The 22,114-nt window shown below is 37.9% G+C and overlaps 1 protein-coding gene across 3 annotated transcripts in view; it reads left to right on the top strand.

Moving 5' to 3' along the window:
• Nucleotides 1–22,114, top strand: part of RASGEF1A (RasGEF domain family member 1A) — a 2,436,720-nt gene that overhangs the window by 499,067 nt on the left and 1,915,539 nt on the right. The gene's annotated exons all lie outside the window — the stretch shown is intronic.

Genomic DNA, 22,114 nt, shown 5'->3' on the forward strand with positions numbered 1-22,114 from the left:
AACTACTTTAGGCTTTTTAGTTATAGGTGGCAAGAAGCAGTGTATATGTTAGTTGATGGGGTAGTTCTAACTACTTTAGGCTTTTTAGTTAAAGGTGGTAAGAAGCTGTGTATATATTAGTTGATGGGGTAGTTCTAACTACTTTAGGCATTTAGTTATAGGTGGTAAGACGCTGTGTATATGTTAGTTGATGGGGTAGTTCTAACTACTTTAGGCTTTTTAGTTATAGGTGGTAAGAAGCTGTGTATATGTTAGTTGATGGGGTAGTTCTAACTACTTTAGGCATTTAGTTATAGGTGGTAAGAAGCTGTGTATATGTTAGTTGATGGGGTAGTTCTAACTACTTTAGGCTTTTTAGTTATAGGTGGTAAGAAGCTGTGTATATGTTAGTTGATGGGGTAGTTCTAACTACTTTAGGCATTTAGTTATAGGTGGTAAGAAGCTGTGTATATGTTAGTTGATGGGGTAGTTCTAACTACTTTAGGCATTTAGTTAGAGGTGGTAAGAAGCTGTGTATATGTTAGTTGATGGGGTAGGTCTAACTACTTTAGGCTTTTTAGTTACAGGTGGTAAGAAGCTGTGTATATGTTAGTTGATGGGGTAGTTCTAACTACTTTAGGCATTTAGTTATAGGTGGTAAGAAGCTGTGTATATGTTAGTTGATGGGGTAGTTCTAACTACTTTAGGCTTTTTAGTTATAGGTGGTAAGAAGCTGTGTATATGTTAGTTGATGGGGTAGTTCTAACTACTTTAGGCATTTAGTTATAGGTGGTAAGAAGCTGTGTATATGTTAGTTGATGGGGTAGTTCTAACTACTTTAGGCTTTTTAGTTATAGGTGGTAAGAAGCTGTGTATATGTTAGTTGATGGGGTAGTTCTAACTACTTTAGGTGTTTTAGTTACAGGTGGTAAGAAGCTGTGTATATATTAGTTGATGGGGTAGTTCTAACTACTTTAGGCATTTAGTTATAGGTGGTAAGAAGCTGTGTATATGTTAGTTGATGGGGTAGTTCTAACTACTTTAGGCTTTTTAGTTATAGGTGGTAAGAAGCTGTGTATATGTTAGTTGATGGGGTAGTTCTAACTACTTTAGGCATTTAGTTATAGGTGGTAAGAAGCTGTGTATATGTTAGTTGATGGGGTAGTTCTAACTACTTTAGGCTTTTTAGTTATAGGTGGTAAGAAGCTGTGTATATGTTAGTTGATGGGGTAGTTCTAACTACTTTAGGCATTTAGTTATAGGTGGTAAGAAGCTGTGTATATGTTAGTTGATGGGGTAGTTCTAACTACTTTAGGCATTTAGTTATAGGTGGTAAGAAGCTGTGTATATGTTAGTTGATGGGGTAGTTCTAACTACTTTAGGCTTTTTAGTTATAGGTGGTAAGAAGCTGTGTATATGTTAGTTGATGGGGTAGTTCTAACTACTTTAGGCTTTTTAGTTACAGGTGGTAAGAAGCTGTGTATATGTTAGTTGATGGGGTAGTTCTAACTACTTTAGGCATTTAGTTATAGGTGGTAAGAAGCTGTGTATATGTTAGTTGATGGGGTAGTTCTAACTACTTTAGGTGTTTTAGTTATAGGTGGTAAGAAGCTGTGTATATGTTAGTTGATGGGGTAGTTCTAACTACTTTAGGTGTTTTAGTTACAGGTGGTAAGAAGCTGTGTATATGTTAGTTGATGGGGTAGTTCTAACTACTTTAGGCTTTTTAGTTATAGGTGGTAAGAAGCTGTGTATATGTTAGTTGATGGGGTAGTTCTAACTACTTTAGGCTTTTTAGTTATAGGTGGTAAGAAGCTGTGTATATGTTAGTTGATGGGGTAGTTCTAACTACTTTAGGTGTTTTAGTTACAGGTGGTAAGAAGCTGTGTATATGTTAGTTGATGGGGTAGTTCTAACTACTTTAGGCTTTTTAGTTATAGGTGGTAAGAAGCTGTGTATATGTTAGTTGATGGGGTAGTTCTAACTACTTTAGGTGTTTTAGTTATAGGTGGTAAGAAGCTGTGTATATGTTAGTTGATGGGGTAGTTCTAACTACTTTAGGCTTTTTAGTTATAGGTGGTAAGAAGCTGTGTATATGTTAGTTGATGGGGTAGTTCTAACTACTTTAGGTGTTTTAGTTACAGGTGGTAAGAAGCTGTGTATATGTTAGTTGATGGGGTAGTTCTAACTACTTTAGGTGTTTTAGTTATAGGTGGTAAGAAGCTGTGTATATGTTAGTTGATGGGGTAGTTCTAACTACTTTAGGCATTTAGTTATAGGTGGTAAGAAGCTGTGTATATGTTAGTTGATGGGGTAGTTCTAACTACTTTAGGCTTTTTAGTTATAGGTGGTAAGAAGCTGTGTATATGTTAGTTGATGGGGTAGTTCTAACTACTTTAGGCATTTAGTTATAGGTGGTAAGAAGCTGTGTATATGTTAGTTGATGGGGTAGTTCTAACTACTTTAGGCTTTTTAGTTATAGGTGGTAAGAAGCTGTGTATATGTTAGTTGATGGGGTAGTTCTAACTACTTTAGGCTTTTTAGTTATAGGTGGTAAGAAGCTGTGTATATGTTAGTTGATGGGGTAGTTCTAACTACTTTAGGTGTTTTAGTTACAGGTGGTAAGAAGCTGTGTATATGTTAGTTGATGGGGTAGTTCTAACTACTTTAGGTGTTTTAGTTACAGGTGGTAAGAAGCTGTGTATATGTTAGTTGATGGGGTAGTTCTAACTACTTTAGGCTTTTTAGTTATAGGTGGTAAGAAGCTGTGTATATGTTAGTTGATGGGGTAGTTCTAACTACTTTAGGCTTTTTAGTTATAGGTGGTAAGAAGCTGTGTATATGTTAGTTGATGGGGTAGTTCTAACTACTTTAGGCTTTTTAGTTATAGGTGGTAAGAAGCTGTGTATATGTTAGTTGATGGGGTAGTTCTAACTACTTTAGGTGTTTTAGTTATAGGTGGTAAGAAGCTGTGTATATGTTAGTTGATGGGGTAGTTCTAACTACTTTAGGTGTTTTAGTTATAGGTGGTAAGAAGCTGTGTATATGTTAGTTGATGGGGTAGTTCTAACTACTTTAGGCTTTTTAGTTATAGGTGGTAAGAAGCTGTGTATATGTTAGTTGATGGGGTAGTTCTAACTACTTTAGGCTTTTTAGTTATAGGTGGTAAGAAGCTGTGTATATGTTAGTTGATGGGGTAGTTCTAACTACTTTAGGCTTTTTAGTTATAGGTGGTAAGAAGCTGTGTATATGTTAGTTGATGGGGTAGTTCTAACTACTTTAGGTGTTTTAGTTACAGGTGGTAAGAAGCTGTGTATATGTTAGTTGATGGGGTAGTTCTAACTACTTTAGGCTTTTTAGTTACAGGTGGTAAGAAGCTGTGTATATGTTAGTTGATGGGGTAGTTCTAACTACTTTAGGTGTTTTAGTTACAGGTGGTAAGAAGCTGTGTATATGTTAGTTGATGGGGTAGTTCTAACTACTTTAGGCATTTAGTTATAGGTGGTAAGAAGCTGTGTATATGTTAGTTGATGGGGTAGTTCTAACTACTTTAGGCATTTAGTTATAGGTGGTAAGACGCTGTGTATATGTTAGTTGATGGGGTAGTTCTAACTACTTTAGGGTTTTTAGTTATAGGTGGTAAGAAGCTGTGTATATGTTAGTTGATGGGGTAGTTCTAACTACTTTAGGTGTTTTAGTTATAGGTGGTAAGAAGCTGTGTATATGTTAGTTGATGGGGTAGTTCTAACTACTTTAGGCTTTTTAGTTACAGGTGGTAAGAAGCTGTGTATATGTTAGTTGATGGGGTAGTTCTAACTACTTTAGGTGTTTTAGTTACAGGTGGTAAGAAGCTGTGTATATGTTAGTTGATGGGGTAGTTCTAACTACTTTAGGTGTTTTAGTTATAGGTGGTAAGAAGCTGTGTATATGTTAGTTGATGGGGTAGTTCTAACTACTTTAGGCTTTTTAGTTATAGGTGGTAAGAAGCTGTGTATATGTTAGTTGATGGGGTAGTTCTAACTACTTTAGGCATTTAGTTATAGGTGGTAAGAAGCTGTGTATATGTTAGTTGATGGGGTAGTTCTAACTACTTTAGGCTTTTTAGGTACAGGAAGTAAGAAGCTGAGTATATGCTAGTTGATAGGGTAGTTCTAACTACTTTAGGTGTTTTAGTTATAGGTGGTAAGAAGCTGTGTATATGTTAGTTGATGGGGTAGTTCTAACTACTTTAGGTGTTTTAGTTACAGGTGGTAAGAAGCTGTGTATATATTAGTTGATGGGGTAGTTCTAACTACTTTAGGCATTTAGTTATAGGTGGTAAGAAGCTGTGTATATGTTAGTTGATAGGGTAGTTCTAACTACTTTAGGTGTTTTAGTTATAGGTGGTAAGAAGCTGTGTATATGTTAGTTGATGGGGTAGTTCTAACTACTTTAGGCTTTTTAGTTATAGGTGGTAAGAAGCTGTGTATATGTTAGTTGATGGGGTAGTTCTAACTACTTTAGGTGTTTTAGTTATAGGTGGTAAGAAGCTGTGTATATGTTAGTTGATGGGGTAGTTCTAACTACTTTAGGCTTTTTAGTTATAGGTGGTAAGAAGCTGTGTATATGTTAGTTGATGGGGTAGTTCTAACTACTTTAGGTGTTTTAGTTATAGGTGGTAAGAAGCTGTGTATATGTTAGTTGATGGGGCAGTTCTAACTACTTTAGGCTTTTTAGTTACAGGTGGTAAGAAGCTGTGTATATGTTAGTTGATGGGGTAGTTCTAACTACTTTAGGTGTTTTAGTTATAGGTGGTAAGAAGCTGTGTATATGTTAGTTGATGGGGTAGTTCTAACTACTTTAGGCTTTTTAGTTATAGGTGGTAAGAAGCTGTGTATATGTTAGTTGATGGGGTAGTTCTAACTACTTTAGGTGTTTTAGTTATAGGTGGTAAGAAGCTGTGTATATGTTAGTTGATGGGGTAGTTCTAACTACTTTAGGCTTTTTAGTTATAGGTGGTAAGAAGCTGTGTATATGTTAGTTGATGGGGTAGTTCTAACTACTTTAGGTGTTTTAGTTACAGGTGGTAAGAAGCTGTGTATATGTTAGTTGATGGGGTAGTTCTAACTACTTTAGGCTTTTTAGTTATAGGTGGTAAGAAGCTGTGTATATGTTAGTTGATGGGGTAGTTCTAACTACTTTAGGCTTTTTAGTTATAGGTGGTAAGAAGCTGTGTATATGTTAGTTGATGGGGTAGTTCTAACTACTTTAGGCTTTTTAGTTATAGGTGGTAAGAAGCTGTGTATATGTTAGTTGATGGGGTAGTTCTAACTACTTTAGGTGTTTTAGTTACAGGTGGTAAGAAGCTGTGTATATATTAGTTGATGGGGTAGTTCTAACTACTTTAGGCATTTAGTTATAGGTGGTAAGAAGCTGTGTATATTTTAGTTGATAGGGTAGTTCTAACTACTTTAGGTGTTTTAGTTACAGGTGGTAAGAAGCTGTGTATATGTTAGTTGATGGGGTAGTTCTAACTACTTTAGGCTTTTTAGTTATAGGTGGTAAGAAGCTGTGTATATGTTAGTTGATGGGGTAGTTCTAACTACTTTAGGCATTTAGTTATAGGTGGTAAGAAGCTGTGTATATGTTAGTTGATGGGGTAGTTCTAACTACTTTAGGCTTTTTAGTTATAGGTGGTAAGAAGCTGTGTATATGTTAGTTGATGGGGTAGTTCTAACTACTTTAGGCATTTAGTTATAGGTGGTAAGAAGCTGTGTATATGTTAGTTGATGGGGTAGTTCTAACTACTTTAGGCTTTTTAGTTATAGGTGGTAAGAAGCTGTGTATATGTTAGTTGATGGGGTAGTTCTAACTACTTTAGGCTTTTTAGTTATAGGTGGTAAGAAGCTGTGTATATGTTAGTTGATGGGGTAGTTCTAACTACTTTAGGCTTTTTAGTTATAGGTGGTAAGAAGCTGTGTATATGTTAGTTGATGGGGTAGTTCTAACTACTTTAGGTGTTTTAGTTACAGGTGGTAAGAAGCTGTGTATATGTTAGTTGATGGGGTAGTTCTAACTACTTTAGGTGTTTTAGTTACAGGTGGTAAGAAGCTGTGTATATGTTAGTTGATGGGGTAGTTCTAACTACTTTAGGTGTTTTAGTTATAGGTGGTAAGAAGCTGTGTATATGTTAGTTGATGGGGTAGTTCTAACTACTTTAGGCTTTTTAGTTATAGGTGGTAAGAAGCTGTGTATATGTTAGTTGATGGGGTAGTTCTAACTACTTTAGGCTTTTTAGTTATAGGTGGTAAGAAGCTGTGTATATGTTAGTTGATGGGGTAGTTCTAACTACTTTAGGTGTTTTAGTTATAGGTGGTAAGAAGCTGTGTATATGTTAGTTGATGGGGTAGTTCTAACTACTTTAGGCATTTAGTTATAGGTGGTAAGAAGCTGTGTATATGTTAGTTGATGGGGTAGTTCTAACTACTTTAGGCTTTTTAGTTATAGGTGGTAAGAAGCTGTGTATATGTTAGTTGATGGGGTAGTTCTAACTACTTTAGGCTTTTTAGTTATAGGTGGTAAGAAGCTGTGTATATGTTAGTTGATGGGGTAGTTCTAACTACTTTAGGTGTTTTAGTTATAGGTGGTAAGAAGCTGTGTATATGTTAGTTGATGGGGTAGTTCTAACTACTTTAGGCATTTAGTTATAGGTGGTAAGAAGCTGTGTATATGTTAGTTGATGGGGTAGTTCTAACTACTTTAGGCTTTTTAGTTATAGGTGGTAAGAAGCTGTGTATATGTTAGTTGATGGGGTAGTTCTAACTACTTTAGGCATTTAGTTATAGGTGGTAAGAAGCTGTGTATATGTTAGTTGATGGGGTAGTTCTAACTACTTTAGGCTTTTTAGTTATAGGTGGTAAGAAGCTGTGTATATGTTAGTTGATGGGGTAGTTCTAACTACTTTAGGCTTTTTAGTTACAGGTGGTAAGAAGCTGTGTATATGTTAGTTGATGGGGTAGTTCTAACTACTTTAGGCTTTTTAGTTATAGGTGGTAAGAAGCTGTGTATATGTTAGTTGATGGGGTAGTTCTAACTACTTTAGGCTTTTTAGTTATAGGTGGTAAGAAGCTGTGTATATGTTAGTTGATGGGGTAGTTCTAACTACTTTAGGCTTTTTAGTTATAGGTGGTAAGAAGCTGTGTATATGTTAGTTGATGGGGTAGTTCTAACTACTTTAGGCATTTAGTTATAGGTGGTAAGAAGCTGTGTATATGTTAGTTGATGGGGTAGTTCTAACTACTTTAGGTGTTTTAGTTACAGGTGGTAAGAAGCTGTGTATATGTTAGTTGATGGGGTAGTTCTAACTACTTTAGGCTTTTTAGTTATAGGTGGTAAGAAGCTGTGTATATGTTAGTTGATGGGGTAGTTCTAACTACTTTAGGTGTTTTAGTTACAGGTGGTAAGAAGCTGTGTATATGTTAGTTGATGGGGTAGTTCTAACTACTTTAGGCATTTAGTTATAGGTGGTAAGAAGCTGTGTATATGTTAGTTGATGGGGTAGTTCTAACTACTTTAGGTGTTTTAGTTATAGGTGGTAAGAAGCTGTGTATATGTTAGTTGATGGGGTAGTTCTAACTACTTTAGGCTTTTTAGTTATAGGTGGTAAGAAGCTGTGTATATGTTAGTTGATGGGGTAGTTCTAACTACTTTAGGTGTTTTAGTTATAGGTGGTAAGAAGCTGTGTATATGTTAGTTGATGGGGTAGTTCTAACTACTTTAGGTGTTTTAGTTACAGGTGGTAAGAAGCTGTGTATATGTTAGTTGATGGGGTAGTTCTAACTACTTTAGGCTTTTTAGTTATATGTGGTAAGAAGATGTGTATATATTAGTTGATGGGGTAGTCCTAACTACTTTAGGCATTTAGTTATAGGTGGAAAGAAGCTGTGTATATTTTAGTTGATAGGGTAGTTCTAACTACTTTAGGTGTTTTAGGTACAGGTAGTAAGAAGCTGTGTATATGCTAGTTGATAGGGTAGTTCTAACTACTTTAGGTGTTTTAGTTATAGGTGGTAAGAAGCTGTGTATATGTTAGTTGATGGGGTAGTTCTAACTACTTTAGGCTTTTTAGTTATAGGTGGTAAGAAGCTGTGTATATGTTAGTTGATGGGGTAGTTCTAACTACTTTAGGCTTTTTAGTTATAGGTGGTAAGAAGCTGTGTATATGTTAGTTGATGGGGTAGTTCTAACTACTTTAGGCATTTAGTTATAGGTGGTAAGAAGCTGTGTATATGTTAGTTGATGGGGTAGTTCTAACTACTTTAGGCTTTTTAGTTACAGGTGGTAAGAAGCTGTGTATATGTTAGTTGATGGGGTAGTTCTAACTACTTTAGGCTTTTTAGTTATAGGTGGTAAGAAGCTGTGTATATGTTAGTTGATGGGGTAGTTCTAACTACTTTAGGTGTTTTAGTTACAGGTGGTAAGAAGCTGTGTATATGTTAGTTGATGGGGTAGTTCTAACTACTTTAGGCATTTAGTTATAGGTGGTAAGAAGCTGTGTATATGTTAGTTGATGGGGTAGTTCTAACTACTTTAGGTGTTTTAGTTACAGGTGGTAAGAAGCTGTGTATATTTTAGTTGATGGGGTAGTCCTAACTACTTTAGGCATTTAGTTATAGGTGGAAAGAAGCTGTGTATATTTTAGTTGATAGGGTAGTTCTAACTACTTTAGGTGTTTTAGTTATAGGTGGTAAGAAGCTGTGTATATGTTAATTGATGGGGTAGTTTTAACTACTTTAGGCTTTTTAGTTAGAGATGGTAAGAAGCTGTGTATATTTTAGTTGATGGGGTAGTTCTAACTACTTTAGGCTTTTTAGTTATAGGTGGTAAGAAGCTGTGTATATATTAGTTGATGGGGTAGTTCTAACTACTTTAGGCATTTAGTTATAGGTGGTAAGAAGCTGTGTATATGTTAGTTGATGGGGTAGTTCTAACTACTTTAGGCTTTTTAGTTATAGGTGGTAAGAAGCTGTGTATATGTTAGTTGATGGGGTAGTTCTAACTACTTTAGGCTTTTTAGTTATAGGTGGTAAGAAGCTGTGTATATGTTAGTTGATGGGGTAGTTCTAACTACTTTAGGTGTTTTAGTTATAGGTGGTAAGAAGCTGTGTATATGTTAGTTGATGGGGTAGTTCTAACTACTTTAGGCTTTTTAGTTATAGGTGGTAAGAAGCTGTGTATATGTTAGTTGATGGGGTAGTTCTAACTACTTTAGGTGTTTTAGTTACAGGTGGTAAGAAGCTGTGTATATGTTAGTTGATGGGGTAGTTCTAACTACTTTAGGCATTTAGTTATAGGTGGTAAGAAGCTGTGTATATGTTAGTTGATGGGGTAGTTCTAACTACTTTAGGTGTTTTAGTTATAGGTGGTAAGAAGCTGTGTATATGTTAGTTGATGGGGTAGTTCTAACTACTTTAGGCTTTTTAGTTATAGGTGGTAAGAAGCTGTGTATATGTTAGTTGATGGGGTAGTTCTAACTACTTTAGGTGTTTTAGTTACAGGTGGTAAGAAGCTGTGTATATGTTAGTTGATGGGGTAGTTCTAACTACTTTAGGCATTTAGTTATAGGTGGTAAGAAGCTGTGTATATGTTAGTTGATGGGGTAGTTCTAACTACTTTAGGTGTTTTAGTTATAGGTGGTAAGAAGCTGTGTATATGTTAGTTGATGGGGTAGTTCTAACTACTTTAGGTGTTTTAGTTACAGGTGGTAAGAAGCTGTGTATATGTTAGTTGATGGGGTAGTTCTAACTACTTTAGGCTTTTTAGTTATAGGTGGTAAGAAGCTGTGTATATGTTAGTTGATGGGGTAGTTCTAACTACTTTAGGCTTTTTAGTTATAGGTGGTAAGAAGCTGTGTATATGTTAGTTGATGGGGTAGTTCTAACTACTTTAGGCTTTTTAGTTATAGGTGGTAAGAAGCTGTGTATATGTTAGTTGATGGGGTAGTTCTAACTACTTTAGGTGTTTTAGTTACAGGTGGTAAGAAGCTGTGTATATGTTAGTTGATGGGGTAGTTCTAACTACTTTAGGCTTTTTAGTTATAGGTGGTAAGAAGCTGTGTATATGTTAGTTGATGGGGTAGTTCTAACTACTTTAGGCTTTTTAGTGCTATACATTGGTGGATTCTGAAAGGTGCATTTACTGTAAATTTAGTAACTTTGTTATAGCATTGTTCAAGTTTTGATTTTTGTGATCTTTGAAGGTTAGTATGGATGGGAGCACCATATAGAAGTGTGAGGACGAGTTAAGTAGTGGCAGGTGTAGTTTTAGTTGCATTAGTGAGAAAGTTTTTAGCTGTACAAAGCTTCCCTAGTTTTTGATGAGATTTCCTCATACAATTTTGTATATGCAGGTTGAATTTAAGATTGTCATCCACTATCATCCTAAATGCTTTATCTATTTATTTATTTGACATTTGTTGCCTGGGTTAGTCCGACTTGGCAGCAGCCCTTTTTAAGTTGAAGCCCAATGTGAAAAGCTCCAAAAATTACAAGTGACAAAAGTAATGACATGACAGACTTGTAACTAAAATTCTAATAATTACAATTTGTATGAGATGTATGTTGAAAGAACATACTAGACAATGGTCATTAATTTGAAAACGTAATATAGGATGAAGTTTCATACAATAGTAAGCAGAATGCAGAAAGTATGGATATGACAGTAAACATATATAAACAGGAGAAGTGACTTCAGTGTTTGTATTATCAAGAAAGAGGACTTTTTTTTATAAGAAAGAGATTTGGGGAAAAACTATTAGCCTGTTTTTTTAGGGCTGAGCATGAGCTGTGAGTTACAAAGCTATGTTTTAATGGCCGTTAAAGCTTCTTGATTAATTTCTTGGAGGTGTGCCGTGTTGTCAGATGTACAAATGAGTGTAGAGTCATCTGCATACTCTATTTGGGAGGCCTTTTCTGTGGATGTGTGAAAGTTGTTTGTGAGAATGTTAAAGACAAGGGGACCAAGTATAGAGCCTTGTGGTACACTGATGGTTACTCGGAGGTATGGAGAGAGAGAGTAGAGTGCCATTTAATGACTGATACCTTTTGGATAGGTAGCTTTTGTACCATAGAAGGGTAGACTGAGATATACCTAGTGAGGGCATCTGAAGTAGAATTTTTTTGCGACAGACTTTGTTGAAGGTATTAGACAAGTCTAGAAATAAGAAGGAGATTACTTTGCCATTAACTCTAGCTTTATTTACAGTATCTATATAGGTTAGAAGTGCAGTGTTAGCACTACAGGAAGGAGTGAAGCCATGTTGTGTGGGGGATAGGAGTTGCTCCTGCAGTAGTTTAGCAATGATTTTTTAATGCATTTTTCAAGTATTTTGGAGAGGGGGATAAGAATGCTATAGGTCTAAAGTTAGTAATGACTGTTGAATTTCCTCCTTTGTGCAGAGGAATAATGTGTGACTTTTTACAGAGAGAGGGATTGTGGGATTCCTATTGACATATTTATAAGGATTGCGACATGATAGGCAATGCTATCAGCTGCTGTTTTAAGGAACTCACATTAGAAAGTCATTAGCTGAAGTACAGCATTGTTTGAGATTGTTTAAAAGTAGTTTTATACAGGATGTGAGCACAGGTTTGTAGGTAAGAGTGGATGGATGTGATTATATGTGCCTGTTTGGCAAGGTTAGGATTAGATGCTGAAGAACTCTTGGTTAGACATGCTATACTATCTATGAAATAAGAGCTTAATTGTATTGTGGATTAGAATGGTGAGTTACTGGGTCAAGGGTTAGGAATGAAGTTTTGGCTGGGGTGCAAGATTTCTTTAGTGGCTGTCTAGATTTTTATATGGCTGTGTTTAGTATTATTTTGAAAGTTATTATATTATATTTTTGTCTTTATTTGCTTTTTAGTATGATCCAAAGCATTCCGACGTTTTTAATATAATATAGTGTTTTATATTTTTGCCATTCTTTCTGTTTTTCTCTAGCCTGTATTCTATGCTTTCTGGATAGAAAAATTGCATGATTTGCTTTTACTTGCTTCGTTCTAGGAGGTACAAGGCTATTTAGGATATTCAGGAAAGTTGTACTCAACTCATTTTCAGCATCATCTAAGGGGAGGATTTTTTGGCAGTTTATTGCTTTTTTTGTACAAATGGTATGATTTCTGCTATAATTTGCGTGTGTCTGAAAATTTATTATGTACAAATTTCCCTTCTGAAAGTATAATTTGCATACAGCTATAAAACCTGTGAGTAATCCCTGCTCTTACTATCTGAGGAAAAAATAAGGATCCACAATTTGTGGGTTATGGGGAGGAGAGAGAGACAGAGACAACTGCTGGCTAATAGCACTTGTGACACTTTGTTCTCCCGTTTATTTCTTATCTGGTACTATCTGTGAATAGACTGCATATCTTGCCCATTTCTCCAAGGGTAGTGATGCACCCTTGCATGCGCGTGCATCTGTGTGTGTGTGTCTGTGTGTGTGTGTGTGTGTGTGTGTGTGTGTGTGTGTGTGTGTGTGTGTGTGCGCGCATGTGTGTGTGTGCATGTGTGTGCGTGTGTGTGCGCTTGTGTACTTCTGTGCATCTGTGTGTGTGTGTGTGTGTGTGTGTGTGTGTGTGTGTGCATTGTGTGTGTGTGTGTGTGTGTGTGTGTGTGTGTGCATGTGTGTGGTGTGTGTGTGCGTGTGTGTGCACTTGTGTACGTCTGTGCATCTGTGTGTGTGTGTGTGTGTGTGTGTGTGTGTGTGTGTGTGTGCACATTGTGTGTGTGTGTGTGTGTGTGTGTGTGTGTGTGTGTGCGCGTTTGTGTTTGTGTATGTGTGTGTGTGTGTGTGTGTGTGTGTGTGCGCGCGCACTTGTATATGTCTGTGCATCTGTGTGTGTGTGTGTGTGTGTGTGTGTGTGTGTGTGTGTGTGTGTGTGTGTGTGTGCATGGCTTTTTAACTACTTCCTTCCTTATACACACTGTTTGTTAGGGTTGAATATGGCTGTTTTAAAACACTGAGTTGAATAAAGCAAGTACTGGGATAGCTGGATGCATGAATGTAAGTACTGATACATAGACAGATTTGGATGCATGGATACAGATGGAAGCTTGAATGACTGGGTAGTTGGAAAAAGACAGATGGATAGTTTCATGGTTTTACAGGTATTTACTAAGCATGCGGTCCAGTAGACCATTGAGAAGGATAGCCCAACTTTCCAGTTGTCTAAAAGCACTGTCTGGTTAAGTGACTTGCTCAGGATCAAACAACAGGCAAATGAAGGCTGAGGGAATCAAACCTTGAACCACAGGCAGCATCAATTGTACAATTCATTGCCTTAATCCTCTGCATTAACAGACAGACTAAAATAGATGAATGGATGGATGGATTTTTCTTTTGCTTCTTCCCTTTTTCCTCATCCACTACTGAGTCTGTACCTTAAAAATGAAACACTCTTCTTCCAGTTCTGATATTGATCTGGGTTACCTGGTTACCCTTTCTCTAACAGACATCTGTTTAGAAGTGCAAGCAATGACCACAATGTAATTGTATATGCACAGGTCCATAGCTGTATATGCACAGGTCCATAGCTATACCATGGAGTTTCCTCCCTGTGTGAGTGGTATATGCAATCTGTATATGTCTTTCGGCCTTTAAGCACCTGCAGAGGTCTATTAGAAGTAAATGAGTTCAAGTCTTAACAAAATGAAAGTACCACTGTATTAAAAAAAAATGTGACCACCACATACAAGGTGACAACGAAAGGAGAAAACCGACCAGTGGAGTTTGGTCCTGTCTTCCAATGATCATGCTTTCAGCTTCTGCCCCACTCTGACTTCTGCATATGTACACCTTGAATACACATACAGGTAAAGATATTGTAACTCACGACATGGCACTGAGTAACAGATGCACATATATGTACTATTAACCTAATTCACTGCATGGCACTGAGTATCAGATGCACATATATGTACTGGTAACCTATCTCACTGCATGGCACTGAGTAACAGATGCACATATATGTACTGGTAACCTGACTCACTGCATGGCACTGAGTAACAGATGTACATATATGTAACTCACTGCATGGCACTGAGCATCAGATGCACATATATGTACTATTAACCTGACTCACTGCATGGCACTGAGTATCAGATGCACATATATGTACTGGTAACCTAACTCACTGCATGGCACTGAGTATCAGATGCACATATATGTACTATTAGCCTGACTCACTGCATGGCACTGAGTAACAGATGTACATATATGTAACTCACTGCATGGCAGTGAGTGTCAGATGCACATATATGTACTGGTAACTTAACTCACTGCATGGCACTGAGTAACAGATGCACATATATGTACTGGTAACCTAACTCACTGCATGGCACTGAGTATCAGATGCACATATATGTACTATTAACCTAACTCACTGCATGGCACTGAGTATCAGATGCACATATATGTAATGGTAACCTAACTCACTACTTGGCACTGAGTAACAGATGCACATATATGTACTGGTGACCTAACTCACTGCATGGCACTGAGTATCAGATGCACATATATGTACTATTAACCTAACTCACTGCATGGCACTGAGTATCAGATGCACATATATGTACTGGTAACCTAACTCACTGCATGGCACTGAGTAACAGATGCACATATATGTACTATTCACCTAACTCACTGCATGGCAGGGAGTACCAAATGCATATACATGCACTGGTAGCTTACCTTGCTGAATGTCACTGAGTACCAAATGCACGTAATGCACTAGTAGTTTAACCCGGTATATGGCACTGAATACAGAATGCACACACTTGCAATGGTAGATTTACTCTCTCCATGGCATTGAGTACTGAATACACATACATGTAGTATCAGCTTAAATATTTTTATGGGACAGTGTATTGAACGCTCATACATGCACTGGTAGTTTAACTGCAATACACAGAGTGGGAGAAAAAAGTAAGGCTCAGTTAGGGGAATACTTGCAGTGAGTGACACAGCCTGTGATCTACTGGTATGTGCTTTGGCTTTTTCTCCTTATCTGTCACATCAATGACAGATGCTGTTCCTGATCCTAGACCACAAGCACCTACAGAATCAGTGACACCCCCTCCCCATATGCACTTATGAATACAGACAGTATTTCCTGAAACAATATATTTAGCAGGCATGAGGCTGGAAAATAGAAGAGTACAAAGTAGCTAAAGAAGAACAGCTTGTTACAATATTACTGGTCAATGATTGGTGTGCATTTTCATCCATAAAGCTAACACTGTGAAGAATGAAATAGTTATTATTAAAAGAACTCCATGAAAAATGTGATTGGTTTCCCCAAGTAACAGGCTGACTTTCTGACTTTTTTCTCTGTTCAGTAGGCTCCAGTGCAGTTTGTAGTTTTGTAAAACACCAAGGGGTTTGTCGTATAATCAGAATTGAGGGACTATGGAAGTTTCAGTGAGGATTTACATTTTGGTACACTTGATGTAAAGAATCTGTACACCGATAAATCAAGAACAAGGAATAGAATTTATGAGAGAATATCTAACTGGACACACTGAATTTTCAGGTGAGAAAGTAAATATGTTATGTAGTTTAATGGAATTAGTTTTGGATAATAACTTTTTTAAGTTTAGCAACAATTTGTACAAACAAACCTGAGGAGTGGCTATGGGGGCAAGGGTTGCCCCGGCCTTCGCCAATATTGTTATGGCAAATTGGGAAACTAAGTTTTTGAGATCCAATGTAAATTTCAGTAAGGTCAGTTTGTACTATAGATACACAGATGATTTGTTTTTCCTATGGAGGGATGAATATGCAGATTTTGTGGAATTTGTTTATAATTTAAATCATTCGACAGATTTTTTTGTCCTTCAAAATTGGGGGATTTGGGAAAAACATAAATTTTTCAGATTTTACATTAAGTATGGATGATGTCACAGAAACGTTTAAGTGCAAAATATATAGGAAACCATATTTTGCCAATCAATATTTACACAAGGACAGCATGCACCCATTTCATATTAAAAGGGGAGTTATAAAAGGTCAAATAAAATAGATTAAGCAGACTTACCTCAGAAGAAGAGATTTTCATGGAAGAGTTACTATTCTTGAGATCCTTGTTTCTTAATAGAGGTTATGAACAAGGTTTTTTAGAAAGAATAGAAAGTGAAGTCTGGTTTTTGAGAAAAGGGGTGGCTAAACCAAAACTAAAATATTTATTTTCAGAAGATCTAGCACTAGGTGCACCATCTCTTTGTAGTATTAACACTGAAACACACACACAAGAATTTTACACTGCATTCCCTATACCAATTGTTAAGGAAATGTGGTGTATCAAATCTATTATTGAAAATAACTGGAACATTATCCTTGGTAACAAGGATTTAGCTTCCGTTATAGGACAAATACCTAAGTTTACATTTAAGAAACCTACTGATATTAAATACATGTTGGAATCAGTAACAGGAAAGAATAGCAATACAGATAGAGTCTGTTCAAACAAAAAAGGAACTTTTAGTTGCACAAATTGCAAGCAGTGTAGATATATGAGTAATTCCTCGTTTGTTGTAGTAGAACGTCTGAAACAAACCATTTGGGCCAAAAAGTATTATAATTGTAATAGTGAGTTAGTGGTTTATATGGCAACTTGTGTTACGTGCAAACATTATTATATAGGAAAAACAAAGAGAAGTTTTAAACGTAGGATCTACGAACACATTTTAGCCATAAAGAAGAAGGATAAAAATAATGCACTGGCTAGACATGCACCTTCATGTTCTGATTTAAAAAAAATATGAGTTTTTTGTTTTAGACAGTGTAGATAAAGGTTTTTTAGTGGGAGATTTAAATAATAGTTTGGAATGTAGAGAGGCTTTTTGGCAACTGGTGTTTGGGGCAGATGAAACGCCAGGGCTAAATGAAGTCACCAATTTAAAATGTTTTTTATTATATAGAAAGACAGTTTAAAATAGAATGATTGTATATATTAAACATTTTACTCATCATATTTATTTTATATATTTAAGTATAGATAGAATTATAGGTAAAAATTATGTTTATTTGTTTTTTGAAAATATTGCAAATATGGTTTTAATATGCATGAAGTTATTACATCACTTCCTGAGAAGTATCATTTGAATAGTATAAAAGGAAAGGGTGTGTTCTTTGTCAGTTTTTCTGAAGAAGTTCACGGTAATAAAGTGAATGAAAGCGCTAAAAAATATTTTATGGTCTGAGTATTTTGCCTGCCTGGAAGTTGTCCGTTCTGGATTTGGTGTTTTTATTCTACTTTCAAGTTTGTAGTGTTTTTGTGTGGTTACAGAATCTGTCTACTTTCTTTCAAATGATTTTTAATAGTTAGAAATAAGGTGGCTGCTAGATCCCAAATAACATGAGTTTCCCAAAGGAAAATCATTCCAGGTTTTTCCAATAGACTTCATTAAATGGATGCTAAAACAATAAATCATGGTGGGGCTGTGCATGTGGTTTACCAGGATTTTCAAAGGCATATAACACTTTACTGCTTTGTTAAGACTTGTGTCATTTGTTTTACTGGTTTTGGATATTTATTTATCCTATGTTGACTGAGTTAGCCCCACTACTAAACCTCCCTACCAGTCCATGCATTGTTGTAGCACTGGCACCCCTGCATGCAAACATTCACATGCACACAACCACGCACACACAGACACGCATACTCACAGACACACACACACACACACACACACACACACACACACACACACACACACACTCTCTATCAATACAATCAGTATCAAGGCAGGAGATCCAAGTCTTTTTATCAAATAGAAATACTAGAATCAGAAAAATTACAGTACAATATTTTCAGAAATTTAGATTTCCCATTCTGACATCACAGAAGAAAGGAGAAATGTAAATCCTTCTGTTTGTAAAACTGTACGTATTTGTTTTCATTCAGAATAATGTTAGTTTTTCAAATGATTTAAAGACATAGCAGGGGGTGTGGGAGTTTCTCCAGCATAAAACAAAATATTTTGACAATTATTCCTGTCTAATCATAAGCACTCTATGGCATACAGGGATAAAGCCCTAAATAAGATGTAGGTAACCCAAGTTCAAATAGAGCTACCAGAGAAGGATGGGAGTGAGCAGTCATTGCTTGCTCCCTCATCTGGGTGTGGGGATGGGGCTCTAATCCTCCTTATGGGTGACAAATAGTGCACTAGGTGTCTACCGTGTGATGTTCAGGTCTATTGAGAGGGCTCTCAGTGTGCATTTATGTTGTGAGTTAAGAAAAACCATCAGAGGTCAGCTATTATAGATCCCAGAAGAAGAACTACAGGGAAGAAGTTGCTCCCCCAGGGGAGAGGGCAGACCACTTCACAGGATCAGCAAGGCTGCCATACTCCTTATCACATGACTCTCACTATGAGACTGAGGGATTCCCAGGCAGGAATAAATAGGTTGCATGGCTCTGGGCTGCCAGAGAGTCTCTGACTCCCATAACCATGGAATGACTGGGCCAACTGGCTGTAGGTATAGCAGTCATCTTACATGACCCATCCATCAGTCCATCCATCAAGCCATCCATCCATCCACAACCCCCTTTTCCTCATTTTTATAGAAGAGGGTTGATGTGTCACTTTAAGTGTGACAGTCATCTAGACCCAATGTTTACAATGTCAAGTGGCTAACCTTGCCATGGAGTTATTGCGCTTGGTCTTTTCGGGATGAAATGAAATTGTCTATTACCAATCATATGATTGCTATTTCACATTATATGCCCAAAATTTAAGCAGAATACATTCCCTGCTTACTGTATCTCTTTTGATAATTTTGCATGGAATACAAAAATGTCCCAGTATCCCAGTGCAGCTGTGACAGTACTACAGGTGTTGTTCCTAGCTGTAGTGTTGCATCTATGACAGCACTCAGGTTTTATACATGCCTGTGGTGATGCATCTGTGACAGTGCTGAAGATGCTGTACCTTACTATGGTGGTGCAGCTGTGAGAGTACTGCAGGTATTGTACCTTACTGTGGTGATGCATCTGTGACAGTACTGAAGATGCTGTACCTTACTGTGGTGGTGCAGCTGTGAGAGTACTGCAGGTATTGTACCTTACTGTGGTGGTGCAGCTGTGGCAGTACTGAAGATGCTGTACCTTACTATGGTGGTGCAGCTGTGAGAGCACTGCAGGTATTGTACCTTACTGTGGTGGTGCAGCTGTGAGAGCACTGCAGGTATTGTACCTTACTGTGGTGGTGCAGCTGTGAGAGTACTGCAGGTATTGTACCTTACTGTGGTGGTGCAGCTGTGAGAGCACTGCAGGTATTGTACCTTACTATGGTGGTGCAGCTGTGAGAGTACTGCAGGTATTGTACCTTACTGTGGTGGTGCAGCTGTGGCAGTACTGAAGATGCTGTACCTTACTATGGTGGTGCAGCTGTGAGAGCACTGCAGGTATTGTACCTTACTGTGGTGGTGCAGCTGTGAGAGCACTGCAGGTATTGTACCTTACTGTGGTGGTACAGCTGTGAGAGTACTGCAGGTATTGTACCTTACTGTGGTGGTACAGCTGTGAGAGTACTGCAGGTATTGTACCTTACTATGGTGGTACAGCTGTGAGAGTACTGCAGGTATTATACCTTACTGTGGTGGTGCAGCTGTGAGAGTACTGCAGGTATTGTACCTTACTGTGGTGGTACAGCTGTGAGAGTACTGCAGGTATTGTACCTTACTGTGGTGGCACAGCTGTGAGAGTACTGCAGGTATTGTACCTTACTATGGTGGTACAGCTGTGAGAGTACTGCAGGTATTATACCTTACTGTGGTGGTGCAGCTGTGAGAGTACTGCAGGTATTGTACCTTACTATGGTGGTACAGCTGTGAGAGTACTGCAGGTATTATACCTTACTATGGTGGTACAGCTGTGAGAGTACTGCAGGTATTATACCTTACTATGGTGGTACAGCTGTGAGAGTACTGCAGGTATTATACCTTACTATGGTGGTGCAGCTGTGAGAGCACTGCAGGTATTGTACCTTACTGTGGTGGTGCAGCTGTGAGAGCACTGCAGGTATTGTACCTTACTGTGGTAGTGCTGCTGTGGCAGTACTGAAGATGTTGTACCTTACTATGGTGATGCAGCTGTGAGAGTACTGCAGATGCAGGATGCATCTGACTGTGGTGGTGAATTTGTGTTAGTACTGTAGCTGTACTGTTGCGTCTTACTGAGGTGGTACAGCTGTGGCAGTAATGAAGATGCTATACCTTACTATGGTGGTGCAGCTGTAAGAATACTGCAGATGCACCTGACTGTGGTAGTGAATTTGTGTGAGTACTGCAGTTGTAATTTTGTGTCCTATTGTGGTGGTGCAGCTCAGACAGTACTCAGGTTTGTACCTGACAGTCTGGCAGTTGGCTTATATGATTAAGGGGCTGTTAATGAGCTGTTTCCAGTGGTCCAGAGGTGCAAGGTTTGATTCCCTTAGCCTCTGTGTGACTCTGAGCAAATCACTTAACCAGATACCACTCTTGGGCTGAGTCTGAAAGCCTCGATGGAAATCAGTGCTCTACTTCAGAAAACAAATACAAATGAATATATAAAAAATAAGTAAAATACAGCTGTGACACTACTGCAAGTGTTGTACCTGACAGGTGCCACAGCTCTAACAATAAAATACATGCTGTTTCTGACTGTGGCGGTGCATCAGTGATGCTACTACACATGTTGTACCTGACTGCGGTGGTCCATTTGTGTCAGTACTGCAGATGCTGTACCTTAATATGGTGGTGGTGCAGCTGTGACAGTACTCAGGTTTTGTGCCTGACTGTTGTTGTACAGTTGTGACAGTACTGTAGTGCTGTACCTGACTGTGGTCATGCAACTGTGACAGTACTCAGGTGTTGTACCTGACCTTTATTGTACAGCTGTGACACTACTGTAGTGCTGTACCTGATTGTGGTGGTGTAGCTGTGACAGTACTGAGGTGTTGTACCTGACTGTTGTTGAAGCAGATTAGTTTCTTTGTAAAAGCACATTTGACAGAGTGGGTTCTGGAACCTCAGCAGTTTATTTAGTATGTTATCTGGTCCTCAGAGTATATCCCAGAACACATGTGGTTTGTTTATAAAGAATGCAGGTCAGCTATCACTAGTAGTTACAACAGGTGACATATGGAGCATTTACAGAAATAATAGTGAGGCTAAGTTAGGAACTACTAAAGATGTATTACAGAAAGACATACAGCTAATTCAGCAAGCACAATGTAGCTGGACATGCTAGGTGTCACAAAGGTCCTAGACAGAAGATCCCCTCCGATTCAAAGTGAAGCAATATAGATACAGATAAACAGCTAATCTTGTCTAAGCCATAGTTTGTCTCTACACAGAGAACACCTACCATTATTAAATCAAAGTCATGATGGCACATCATGACACTGCAGCATTATGTAGTAGTAGGTAGTTGTGAGCAGCTACGATAGTGGCTTGAGACAGTGTTAAAACATGTTAGTGGGTCTTTTGAACAGGTGCACAAAGGTAGTCATGCTCAGGAGGAGTGCAGAAAACAAAGAATGTTCTCCTTGAGAATTCAGCAGTGTAAGGTTTGTATACAGGTCATCAAAGATGGAGGGATGCAGGGAGCAAATTTAGACTCACAGTTTCCAAAGTGAGCATAGGATGTTGGCACAAGCATTAACATTACCTTTTACTTAACAAAGACATCAGACTGATACCTGGTTCAAGGCTGCAGATTGTTGGAAGCTGGTAAGGGAATACATGAGTGTCGGCACTGATTAGGTGTAATGGCAGTGCCGTCAGAAGTTGGGGGACACTAACTGTGTGTGCAGTAGTCAGCACTGAATCAGAAGGTGTTGGTACCAGCTGCTGAGGGTATGAAAGCACAATAACTCCAGACGCAGAAGAAGCAGCACATTCTCTCACTGACTTAATTGGTAAAATGTCTGATATTACTGGCGAAGCTGCAGCCTTGCACATTTTTCATGTTTTAATCTGGTATCATAAGAATGAACTGACCCTACTGACTTGGGTGATGGCTTAGTGATTTGTTTTGTCTGTTAAGGACAAACTGAGCAAAGCCCACTTATCTGATAAGGCAATAAACTGATGGGACATTTGGAAAAC

Source organism: Protopterus annectens, chromosome 14.part0, assembly GCF_019279795.1.
Source record: "Protopterus annectens isolate FY-2018-M chromosome 14.part0, PAN1.0, whole genome shotgun sequence".
Lineage (NCBI taxonomy): Eukaryota > Metazoa > Chordata > Ceratodontiformes > Protopteridae > Protopterus > Protopterus annectens.